A 12939-nucleotide genomic window follows, 5' to 3' on the forward strand; every position below is an offset into this window, starting at 1 on the left:
GTGAACTGTGAACTTCCAGATGTTTAAGTTGGATTTAGAAAAGGCAGAGGAACCAGAGATCAAATTGTCAACATCCATTGGATCATCAAAAAAGCAAGAGAGTTCCAGAAAAACATCTATTTCTGCTTTATTGACTATGCCAAATCCTTTTACTGTGTGGACCATAACAAACTGTGGAAAATTCTTAAAGAGATGGGAATATCAGACCACCTGACCTGCCTCTTGAGAAATCTGTATGTAGGTCAGAAGGCAATAGTTAGAACTGGAAATGGAACAACAGACTGGTTCCAAATAGGTAAAGGAGTGCATCAAGGGTATATATTGTCACCCTACTTATTTAACTTATATGCAGAGTACATCATGAGAAATGCTGGGCTGGATGAAGCACAAGCTGGAATCAAGATTGCCAGGAGAAATATCAATAACCTCAGATATGCAGATGACACCACCCTTATGGCAGAAAGTGAAGAAGAACAAAATAGCCTCTTGATGAAAGTGAAAGAGGAGAGTGAAAAAGTTGGCTTAAAGCTCAACATTCAGAAAACTAAGATCATGGCCTCTGGTCCCATCACTTCATGGCAGATAGATGGAGAAATAGTGGAAACAGTGACAGGTTTTATTTTTTAGGGCTCCACAATCACTGCAGATGGTGACTGCAGCCATGAAATTAAAAGATGCTTGGTCCTTGAAAGAAAAGTTATGACCAACCTATATAGCATATTAAAAAGCAGAGACATTACTTTGCCAGCAAAGGTCTGTCTAGTCAAAGCTATGGTTTTTCCAGTAGTCATGTATGGATGTGAGAGTTGGACTATAAAGAAATCTGAGCGCAGAAGAATTGATGCTTTTGAACTGTGGTGTTGAAGAAGACTCTTGAGAGTCCCTTGGACTGCAAGGAGATCCAACTAGTCAATCATAAAAGAAATCAGTTCTGAATATTCATTGGAAGGCCTGATGCTGAAGCTGAAACTGTAATACTTTGGTCACCTGATGTGAAGAACTGACTCATTGGAAAAGACCCTGATGCTGGGAAAGATTGAAGGCAGGAGGAGAAGGGGATGACAGAGGATGAGATGGTTAGATGGCATCACTGATGCAATGGACATGAGTTTGAGTAAACTCTGGGAGTTGTGATAGACAGGGAGGCCTGGCATGCTGCAGTCCATGGGGTCACAAAGAGTTGGACATGACTGAGCGACTGAAGTGAACTGAACTGAACTGACTCTAAATCTGGCTTTGTGTGGTGCATTTCTGTGTTTAGAATTTTCAGGACACATTTATATATTTTCTGTACGTTTCTGCCTTTATTAATGAAATTTATGACAAATTTTCTCAACAGAATACATCTTTTATTAAAAGATAATTTTATCCTCAAGTTTTGTTCCACTTAAAAGTATCTTTTAAGTGAGAAATATTTTCTCTTGGTTTTTCTTAATTTCACTGAGTTTACTGAAATTTAGGCTTCCAAAATTTTGCTAAGGCTGTGCTATTGTCCATTTTTATAAACACCGAGGCTATCTTTTTAGATTTCCTATATTTTTGAAAAAATTTCAAGTATTTTTTTTGTTATGAGCACCTCATCATCTTTTACTTGGGTGTATCTCTTTAACAGTAGAGAAAGATACTGCAACTACTTCTTTCAACTGTTCTAATCAAGTACCACTTCATGGCAGAATTTTCTTTCACTAAATTGGATTTTGGGGAGAGCTTAATGTTAATGGGAAATTTTTGAAAGAATGTGATTTTTATTATTTTTCTTAGTTTCATATTTGATTTTAATGTTCAGAAGGATACCTCAAAGAAAATCTTTTATCTGCAGATCAGCCAAAACAGAATCTTTCCAAAGTGAATGCACAGTCACTTTCCTGGGTCTCAATGCACCCTCAAAAAGATCCTCGAGGGGCTAGCTGGTAGTTCATTTTTCCTTTAATCCATACACTGGGTCGGGAAGATCCCCTGGAGAGGGAAATGGCAACCCACTCCAGTATTCTTGCCTGGAGAATTCCATGGATGAGGAGCCTGGCAGGCTACAGCTCCTGGGGCCGCAAGAGTCAGACACGACTTCGCGACTACACCCCCACCACCATGCACTGTCCTACCACTGCAATCTGATGTCATTTTTCATTTGCAATGGAATTAACATGGTACAATGCAGACCTTCCGGGATGACAGTGACTGGAATCAGATATCCATACATGACAGCTTTCACAAGGTTCTTGAACTGTGAAAGGAGCTAAAATCCAGGACCAATCCTGTCAAGCGTTCAAAATCGTCTTATAAACCAGAACTCCTATGCAGCCTTTAATGAAATGCAGAAGTCATGAGGATTCTTTCATGATTTAAAGTAGGGTTCCTAACCTGGGAATCATAGATCCCCAAGGTATCTGTTTAGAATTAAGTAGACTTGATTGGAAAAAAAAAAAATCAAACATATATTTATTTTCACTAATCTCTAGCTGAAATTTAGACTTGATTGGAAAAAAAAAAATCAAACATATATTTATTTTCACTAATCTCTAGCTGAAATTTAGAATTTTCTTCCCTTATGAAGGTAGGCCACAAACCACAATAGTATTAATATTACTCATTGATAATACCTGTGATTCTGTCTTGGAAATCACAGGTATTTTCCCTTTATATTACTGTTGTTACCAATGTCACAAAATATCATTTACCCCTCTCTCTAAAGTCACAGTAATTGCCAGACATTATCATACATCTTAAAATTGAATGCTGTAATAAAGAAGCACATATCTTAATATAATATTAAATTAAAAAAAATTGTTGATAACTACTTTGATGTTATTGGCTTATAATCTTGTTACTTTAATTTCATAGATTTGAAAATATTTTTCTAAAAGGGCTCCACCAGAGAAAAGGGAACCCTCATAAATGTAGGAATGTAAATTGGTGCAACCATTAGGGAAAATATTATGGAAGTTACTTAAAAAACTGAAAATAGAACTAGCATATGATCCAGAAATTCCACTTATGGGTATACATCCAGGAAAATTGAAAACTTTAATTAGAAAAGATACATGTACCCCAGTGTTCATAGCATCACTATTTACAATAGCCAAAACACGGAGGCAACCCAAATGCCTAGCAAACGATGACTGACTTAAGAAGATGTAGTATATATATATAATGGAATATTAAATCAGCCATAAAAATGAATGAAATATTGCCATTTGCAGTAATATGTACGGACCTAGAGCAAATAATACTTAGTAAAAGAAGTCAGACAAAGACAAATACTATATGATATCACTTATACGTGGACTCGAAAAAATAATACAAATGCATCTATATACAAAACAGAAATAGACTCACAGACATAGAAACAAACTTACGGTTACCAAAGGGGAGCAGGAAGGTGGGGAGGGACAAATTAGAAGTATGAAATTAAGAGATACAAACTATTTTATCCCCAATAGAAAAGCAACAAAGATTTACTGTATAGCACAGGGAGTCATACCTGAGGGTGCTTTGGTCAAATATTGCCTGTAAGCCAAACTCTCTGTGTGCTGTCCAGAGAGCCTCATTTACCTTTCTAGCATTCAACAAGGATGACTAACCCTCAGTCTAACAGGTCTGAGTCAGAACTCTTGAACATAAAGAAGACCAGCCAGCCCATGGCCAGGGATGTGAGCAGGTCCCAGTAGTCAATAGCCAAACAAGATATACTATGTTTCTATCTACAGTATATCAGGCATGAATTCAAGTAGATTGTGGATTTCTGCATAAGTCCTCCTGTACCAAGATTAAGGGGAATACATAGTATGTATAATATGCTACTCAATATAAGTCCTTGTTCTTCGAGATGCATACAGGAGAATCTAGCTTTTACTTTTCCAAATTTAATATGGATCTGACAATATATCCAGAGGTTGTCTCTGAACTTGGGCATGGCTATTGTCTTGAGAAAATCACCGCATTCTCTGATTACTCATTGGAAAAAGCATCTACTTAAAAGACTATAACCTTAAAATAGAAACAATTTGGGAAAATTATAGGTATCAGTTAGGATTAAGATCTGCTGCATATAATTGGAAATGCCAAATCACAGTAGCTTAAACAAAATAGATATTTACCATATTTTCTCTTGTGTATAAAAATGTCCTGAGGTAAGAAGTCTAGGAGCAGTACATCTCTGTAAAGTTACTGTCCCAGTCTCCCTCTCTTTTTGCTACTCCATTCTTATCAAGCAATGTCTAGTCTTATGATTCAGTGCAGATGTTCTTGCCATCACATTTGCATTCAAGCAGCAGAAAGGGTTTGAGGAGAAAGATGTCCAATTTGGGACATCTTGGATTGAGGTGTCTGAAAATATCCAAGGAAATGGTTAGAAATGCAGGCTCAAAGCTCAGAGGAATTGCCTGGTGAGAGGTACAGGACCAGGAGTTGACTGTATATCAAATGATGCGCACCAAAACCAGGGGCATGTGAGATGGCCCTGGTTGAGTGAATACCACTAAGAGAGGGCCAAGGAGAGAAACCCGGAAAAACTAATAAAATTGAAAAAATTTTTTCGAACAGAAAAGTAAAAAGTTCTTCTCTCAGCCAACTTAGCTTCTTTTTAGCAGCTTTCTCAGTAAGTAAGCCATTCAACATTTCTGCTTATATTCATTGACCAGAGCTTAGTCACATGGTCTCACTCAGGTTTAAGGCAGTATGGGAAATGTAATCTTATAATAAGATGTCTTGTTGGCTCCAATTAAACTGGAGTTTCATTTCTAAGGGAGAAAAAAGAGTGGATATTAGATGGCAGCTACGGTGACATAATATACATGGGGACTTAGGTATACCCATATTCAGAGAAAGAACATCAAACTAGCAGACAAATGCCCTGGGTTCTATCCCTGCATCCACTTTGTATCTGCAACACCTTCAACAAATGACTGAACTTCCCTGAAGGTTTACTTCTTTTATTTTAAAATGTGGATGTGACTATTCTTTTCCTGTTGCTTCCTGTTTGTTGTGAACTTTAACTGAGGTAATGTTTGTGAAAGCGTTTTTACAACTAACTATAAAAGTATTGCATACATGCAAGGTATGTTGTACCTGAAGGATGCCTGAAGCTATAATCAGAGAAGAGTTAAGTGCAGCAGATCCCCCAGCAAACCAGCCATACCTGAAACCCTGAGCAAAGAAACAATCCCATCTCTATATTGACCTGTCAACTTCGGATAATGCCTTTTCTAAGTCCAGGTAGAAATTAAACGGTTGTGTCATAGAACTGTTAAATGATGCCAGCTACATGTCCTATAATTGTGACATGGGTAAAGAAAGTGATTTTCAATGATAGTATCATGTATGATAAACAAGGCCTTAAATGTAAGTCTTGGTCACTGTTGAGAGGACAGAATCAACTCTAACCAGCTGAAGGATTTTAAAAGGCCTACAGAAGCACTAGGGACAGGAAGGTGAAGAAATAGCATAGGCCTAGTTTCCACAGACAACCATCCAAGCTCCCAGAGAATTTCACTGCTGTTCTGCCATGATCAAGAAACCATCTGTAAAATCAGCAGTCTTGCTTGAGGGCCTAACTCCAGCATCACGTAGCTGCCACCTATATCAGATCCAGCATGATCCACACCTAAATGGTGCCCCGTGCTCTTTCTGGCCTCACTTAACTCCATTCCAAAACCAATTCGCACACAGTTGGATCTGACTGGTGGAGGCTCAGTCAACCCAGAAACCTAGCTTCAAGTAGCTTCCTAGGTGGTGCAGTGGTGAAGAATCTGCCTGCAATGCAGGAGGGGCCGGTTTGATCCCTGGTGGAAAAGACTCCCTGGAGTGGGAAATGACAACCTACTCATGCATTCTTGCCTGGAAAATTCTCTGGAGAGGCCTGGCAAGCTACAGTCCGTGGGGTTGCAAAGAGTTGGATGTGACTGAACACACACACACATCTATCTTCAAGAATCTAAGAAATAGAGCTTTCGCCTTTACAACATATGAAGAGAAGCAATGTTGGTATATATTGCTATATGGGCCAATTGTCAATCCAGTGTCTGTCAGAATGTGCACCTGTGACATGAAAATTGCTATGTGAGGTCCCAAAGCACTGGCTGCAAGTCTTAGAAATGACACAATCTCAATGCAACATAATAGAATTAGAACAGAGGAAATTCACTTTTTTTAAATATGAAAAATTCACTTTTTTCAAATATGAATTGAATAAATAGGAAGAAAGCACAGGAAACATTCATGTATCAATACGTATATCTGTAGCAAGTAACTCTTAAAACATTTGCACCAGCATTAAATGCAAGTTAAGCATGTGGATGTTTCATTAAGGATATAATTTGCTCATAAGTATAGATTTCTCTTTACTCATTAATTAGGACTAGAACAACTTACTCATTTGAACGTATTTATGCATATGACAGAATCACAATAATTAAAGTTCAACAGGTGCATGGTGATGATCTAAAGAAATTTTATTGACTAGGAGATGTCCCCATAAATATCTTTCTGCTTGAACAGCTTAGCTAATGCAACAAAGATACACAAAAGTAAGAATGGGCTAGAATCATAGAAAAATGGCCACAGTTCTTAATAATTCCAAAAATATTGAGGGGAAAAATGTTTTCATTAGAGAGAGAAAATACTTTTGTTGTAGCAGATCAGAGCAGCTTCTGAGAAGGGCAGGTTCTCTGTTTGATAATGCAGAGCTTCCTCTGTAATAGAGCCATGATCTCCCACTGAATAGTATATAGGAGAAGCAGACAAAGAAGGCCAGTGGATCGAAGGACTAGGTTGATGTTTCTAAAGATTGCTTAGGCAGGGCTTTGTGTGAAGGCAGGAGAGAGGGAATACTGGAGGGCAATGGGGCAGTGAGGAGATCCTTCTTTCTAAAACCTGCTTTGTTTTTCCCTAAGAGAAGGTTCTCAACCTCTTTACTCTCAAGTTCCTTTTAAATTCTTAAAAATTATAGAGGCCTCCACAGTTTTTGTTTTTGTAATATTTATCATGTCAATCTAGATCAGCATAATTAACAAATTATGGGAAAATAATGCTACATTTTTATACATTACAATTGCACAATTCTTTTCTAGATTTGATTGGGTTTCAAATGGTTTCATCTACCTACCTCCCTTGCGGAAGTAGCATCACACAGTGGCTAATAAGGGTCCTTGAGCTGGGTTGAGGCCAGTAAGACAATGTCTTCAAACAAAATTTCCTTTTCAACAAGGATGGCCGAAATACTCCTATGTCATAGTTTCCAACTGCTTGAGGTAGGCTGGGTAGTGTAGTGTTTGGGTTAGGGAAATCTTACTATTAAGCTTAATCCTAGAGAGAAGAGAATCTAAAAGGTGGGGTCCTTTTCCCTTGCATGTCTAGGAAGGCTTGTTGATAGTGCTCTCCTGGAGATCAAGGCATTGGTGATTACTGTGAATGAGTTTCAGGTTGATTTTCATTCTATCTGTTCTCAATTATGGCTGAATCGTAGAGGTGAGAGGCAGAATTAGGAATTCCACCAGGGATGGAATGTGACAGCCACGTTTGGGAAAGCTCCTTGGAGACTCAGAAAAAAGTGCATGTATGTTCTAAACAGGGACTTCCCAGGTGCTGTTAGTGGTAAAGAAGCCGCCTGCCAATGCAAGTAGACGCAGGACATGTGGGTTCAGTCCCTGGGTTGGGAAGATTCCCTGGAGGAGGGTATGGCAGCCCACTCCAGTGTTCTTGCCTGGAGAATCCCATAGACAGGAGCCTGGCGGGCTACAGTCCGTAGGGTCGCAAAGAGTCAAACACGACCGAATCTACTTAGCATGCACGTATGCATGGATATCCTGAAGGAGTGTCATTAGGAAAATCTTATAGTCTTAAGTTTTCTCCTGTGAATTCTTAGAAACACACAGAAATTATTTCTAGAGTGTGAAGAGTTTTCAACATTTCATAGCCTGATGTTTAGAATTTACTTTAGCTGGTTTGATTTAGCCACAGCAGATTCCTACTCAAAATTAAAAAGTCTCTCTTGTGAAGCAGAGAATTTGGTGTCGATAAACAATGTTTCTGACTTATCACAGGGAGGGTCCTGGTTGGGTTGACTATGGAAATCTTCTGATATTTCAGAAAGCTTATCATGATCTTTTCTTTGGCCTATTTTTTCTTCCCTCCTCACCCTTAAAAAAAAGTCTTCTTCAGGACAGTCCCTCCTTCTTTATACTTTTGGTCACAGGATGATGAAAATATGTTTTTCCCGCACCTTTATTTACTCGAATACACTATCTTACACAAAGCTAGATCTTTCCCACAGTAAATACTTAATTTTAATTCAGGATTTTTGAAAATAAGGTTCCTCTCACTTTCAAAAATAATCAAATTTACTTTTTAACCTTACAGATTTCTATGTAATAATATATGTTCATTTTTGTTGCAATCTAGATGTGGTTACATGTACAATTTTTTTTTTTTTGACTGTGCTGGGTTCTTTGTTGTGACATGCGGGATCTTCTTTGCCATGTGTTAGATCTTTAGCTGTGGGCATGTGGGATCATAGTTTTCTGACCAGGGATGGAACCCAGGCCCCTGCATTGGGAGTGTGGAGTCTTAGCCACTGGATCTGTATATTTCTTTACTCTTTTTTTTGGGACTCTTGAATCAGTTTTCCATCTATCAAATGTGTTTTCAGTGGTATTTTTAGTTTTGGTATAATCACTTAATGTGGAATAATGCCTCACCTGACAGTAACTCTGTTAAATCATGTCTCAATACTATTTTTGTAATTTTACTGAAATTTTTCTTTAACCGCTAAATGTAGACTTTGATTCCCTAATACATTTTGTTTTCTGTTTTTTTTAATTAATTTATTTTTTATTGAAGGATAATTGCTTTACAGAATTTTGCCGTTTTCTGTCAAACCTCAACATGAATCAGCCATAGGTATACAAATATCCCCTCCCTTTTGAAACTCCCTCCCATCTCCCTCCCCATCCCATCCCTCTAGGTTGATACAGAGCCCCTGTTTGAGTTCCCTGAGCCATACAGCAAGTTCCCATTGACTATTTTACATACGGTAATGTAAGTTTCCACGTTACTCTTTCCATACATCTCATGTTTTCTATGTTTTTGTATCTCAATTTGTATAGTTCCTATATATGATATGGTTTATACAACTACTTGAAATAATGTGCTCATAGAATATCAAATAAGGGGGCCCATCCCAATGCAGGGGGCCTGGGTTCCATCCCTGGTCAGAAAACTATGATCCCACATGCCCACAGCTAAAGATCCAACACATGGCAATGAAGATCCCACACATCACAACAAAGAACCCAGCACAGTTAAAAAAAAAAAAAAAAATTGTACATGTAACCACATCTAGATTGCAATAAAAATGAACATATATTATTACATAGAAATCTGTAAGGGTAAAAAGTAAATTTGATTATTTTTGAAAGTGAGAGGAACCTTATTTTCAACATCAGTTATGAGAAGGAAATGCAAAGAACAAAAGTCCCCCTGCATTTCATTGTGTTATTGTCTTAATGGTAATCTCAATAACCATGCTACTTTCCAAAGTGACCACAAACATCACTTCATATTGCTAAGAAGAGAAACTGTCCTATGGAAATGAGTACAAATAATTTCCAGAAAAGACACAGTCATTGTAAAGCATGTTTTAATTAGAAGCTAAAGCAAATAAAATCTGCAAATGAACCAATAAAAAAGAAAGAGAAAAGGATTTGCAAAATAAATCCTGTGATACACTCAGGGAAGAGCTGTGTGACATTTCCTTTTCCTGTAATAATGGTACTCTATTTGGTTGACCAGCTGGCCAGTCAGTCCCTAAAGCCTTCATATCCTGTTTTCCAATTATATGACTACAAATTAATGCATCTCCAGTGTTGAGCAATGATATTTTGGATCATTTAACTAACTCTTTTGTACAGGTTACCTTCGTTTATCAGCACCATAAAAATGAAACTGACAGCAGCATCTATAGTCACTGCGAAGAGTAGCCTAATAAGCTGGTTGAGTCATAAACTCATTCTTTTCTGTTGCCCAGCAGTTCTAGTGGAGCTGAAAGGTTGGAGAAAAATGAACCATACATTTTATAAACAGACAGATAAATGTGGTGATAGGTTGACTTTGACAATATTAAAGCTAGGATGAAAAATCATTTGTTCACCATATTTTAAAATTAAGGAAACCATTGCTTAATAGTGAGGCTCAAATTTATATAATCAGGTAGAATCATGATATGTTTCACCTGGCAAATATACTGAAAATTATCTGGAGCCATAAATATTTGTACAATTTCTTTCCTCTTAGAAAAATGCCTCATGGGCAGTTTATTTTAAACCATATTCTCTAATATTTTAATAATTTAAGAAAGATAAAGTTAGGTTATTAAATTTTTGTGTTGCTATTATTGTAACATTTGATAAATGAATAATATGAATACACTTGTGCTCTGCCATTGACATGACTGGCATGGTAAAGTCTTCTTTTGTTTTCAGTGTTTAAATTGTTGGGCTGGACCGTGTGGGAGAAATAACTGCATGCTGCATGATAAATTCTTCTTGATAGGATGATGCTTTCAAAGGAACTCAGATTTAAGCTCCCCTTTTCTGAGATTTGAATGATCAAATTGGAAATCCAAAATACAAATATGCCTTTTTCTTCCTTGTTCTAGAAGAAAGCACATTGTCAAATTTTTTTTTTTTTTCCCTCATAGGGAATAAGGTCTTATTATGGCTGGGGACAGTCATATTCACAAATAATATTAAATTTGGATTTTTGGTATACCATTGCCAAAGGTGGTCATATGTAGTCTCATTGCCAGATGCATTCTACAATGTTAAATGTGTATCTTATCACTGGATTACATTCCCATGAATTATTGTTTTAGAATAAATCTTGCAATTATCTTGTGACTATCACATCGTTCTGTGGGTGGGTGAGGTGCAAAGAGTGTTAAAAGTATGACATTGCCAAATGTTAACATTTATGTAATGTTTGTAACCTTGTTCAGGTATTTTTTCTATTTTAATGAGACAAGGAACTCTAAAAGAAAAAAGAAAGTGGCTCTTTTTTTTTTACCTCTGAGAAATTCCAAGAATAAATACAAAGAAAAGATTGATGACCAAATAATATCCCTAGAAATAGTTATATGTTTTTAGTCCTCATATAACTAAAATATAGTTCTATGTTTTTAGAGGCGTAAAGTGATACTTGAGGAAAGGGAATTAGGGAGGAGAAGTTGGGACCAATACATATATACACATACATACCTATATTAAAATAAAAAAAGAGAAAGGACTAAAACTGTCAAAGTATAACCATTAGCTAGCCATGATTTCAAGAAGCATTCTTCACCTTTTGATTATCCCAGTGTGTCAAGGACACACCTACACAGTTTACTCTCCCCTGTTTAACCTGGGAGTGCCCTCTTTCAGCAAAACACAAATGCAATTAATGTGTGGACCCTAAACAGTGACAGTATTCTCAAGTTTAATACCAGGAGCGCTAGTTTACTTCTTACAAACTGCTTCATCAAGCATCCAAATTGTAAATTGTAAGTGGTGATATTCTTCTCACAAGTACTTTCTCTCATTGTGCCTGCACTGTTTCTTATTCTTTTTATGCTGCTGCTTCCTAGTTTCTTTTACATCTACCCTGTCCATGACATTTTGTTTCCTAGAGCTGGGCATATAGCCTATGTATGCTTGTGGTCCCAGACTTATATCTTATTTCCCCCTCATGGCAAGAACTGCGGTATCACCCCAGATGTTCAGAACTGATATATACTAAGTTCTCAAAGTGTGGTCCCTAGACAAAGAGCATCAGCATCACCCAAGGACTTGTGAGAAATGCAAAACTGGGGGCTCTACCCTAAAGAGTAGGAAACTCTAGACATGGGGCTCAGAAATCCGTCTTGGAATAAATTATTCAAAGTGATTTAAGGTGATTCCAATGCATGATGAAAAGTGAATATTCATGTTTTAATAGGAGGCAATATCTTTGCCCAAAGAAACAAATTTTTTCATAGAAGAATTTCACAGTTCAGGTTATTAAGGCCAAAGGGAAGTTATTCTACCGTCTTCAGATTATAGCACTAACTCCACCTGTCCATAAAATGAATGTTCCTTTGGGTGTAAATGCTAAAATAAATCATTTAAAGCTGCAGTCATTCAGGTGATAGGCAGATAAGAGTGGATATAGTTGCTTAGAAGTAGGCTGGGAATGGAGAACGAAATGGCAGCCCACTCCAGTATTCTTGCCTGGTGAATCCCATGGACAGAGGGGCCTGGCAGGCTACAGTCTATGGGGTCATAAGAGTCGGATATGGCTTAGTGACTAAACCACCACCAGGCTGGGAAAGACCTGGTCTCTGATAATTGAAGTAGGGAAAAGATTGAAAGGAAATTTGTTACTTTTTTTGCAAACAGGGGCAAGCTTTGTTCTTTTTCTGCTCTTTTTGCTTTTGACCTTGAATGATTACAAGAATGGCTACAAAGCCTCTTAAAATTAAAGCTCATTTTACTACAAAGAATTTTTATGCAGTAACTTTAATGTTGAACTTAAATTGAACTAGATTCCAGACTTCATATTGTTATTAACTTTCTTGGTAGTTTTATGTAAATGAATTAAATTTTCCCTCAATTTCTCTTTCAACTGTAGATCTTTTCAATCTATGGGCATAGCATGGGAATAGAGACTGTTCATAAAAACTATGAAAAAGTGTTTTTTATAACATGATACTCTTTCTAAGACATGATCATGAATATCAGTGTGCAGATTATATTCACATAAAGCATATTTTCTCTTCTCTTTTTTTACACAGATACCACTTGTTAACTGAAATTGGACAACCTTGGTAACCCTGGGGTTACCTATTACGTACTAGTCAAATGATAACTGTGGTTGATAGTTTAGGCACTATTTCCGGCTCTTGTTGTGTACTGCAATAATATGTAGATAAAA

This window comes from Giraffa tippelskirchi, chromosome 4 (assembly GCF_054371585.1).
Source record: "Giraffa tippelskirchi isolate mGirTip1 chromosome 4, T2T-mGirTip1v1.2.pri, whole genome shotgun sequence".
Taxonomy (NCBI): domain Eukaryota; kingdom Metazoa; phylum Chordata; class Mammalia; order Artiodactyla; family Giraffidae; genus Giraffa; species Giraffa tippelskirchi.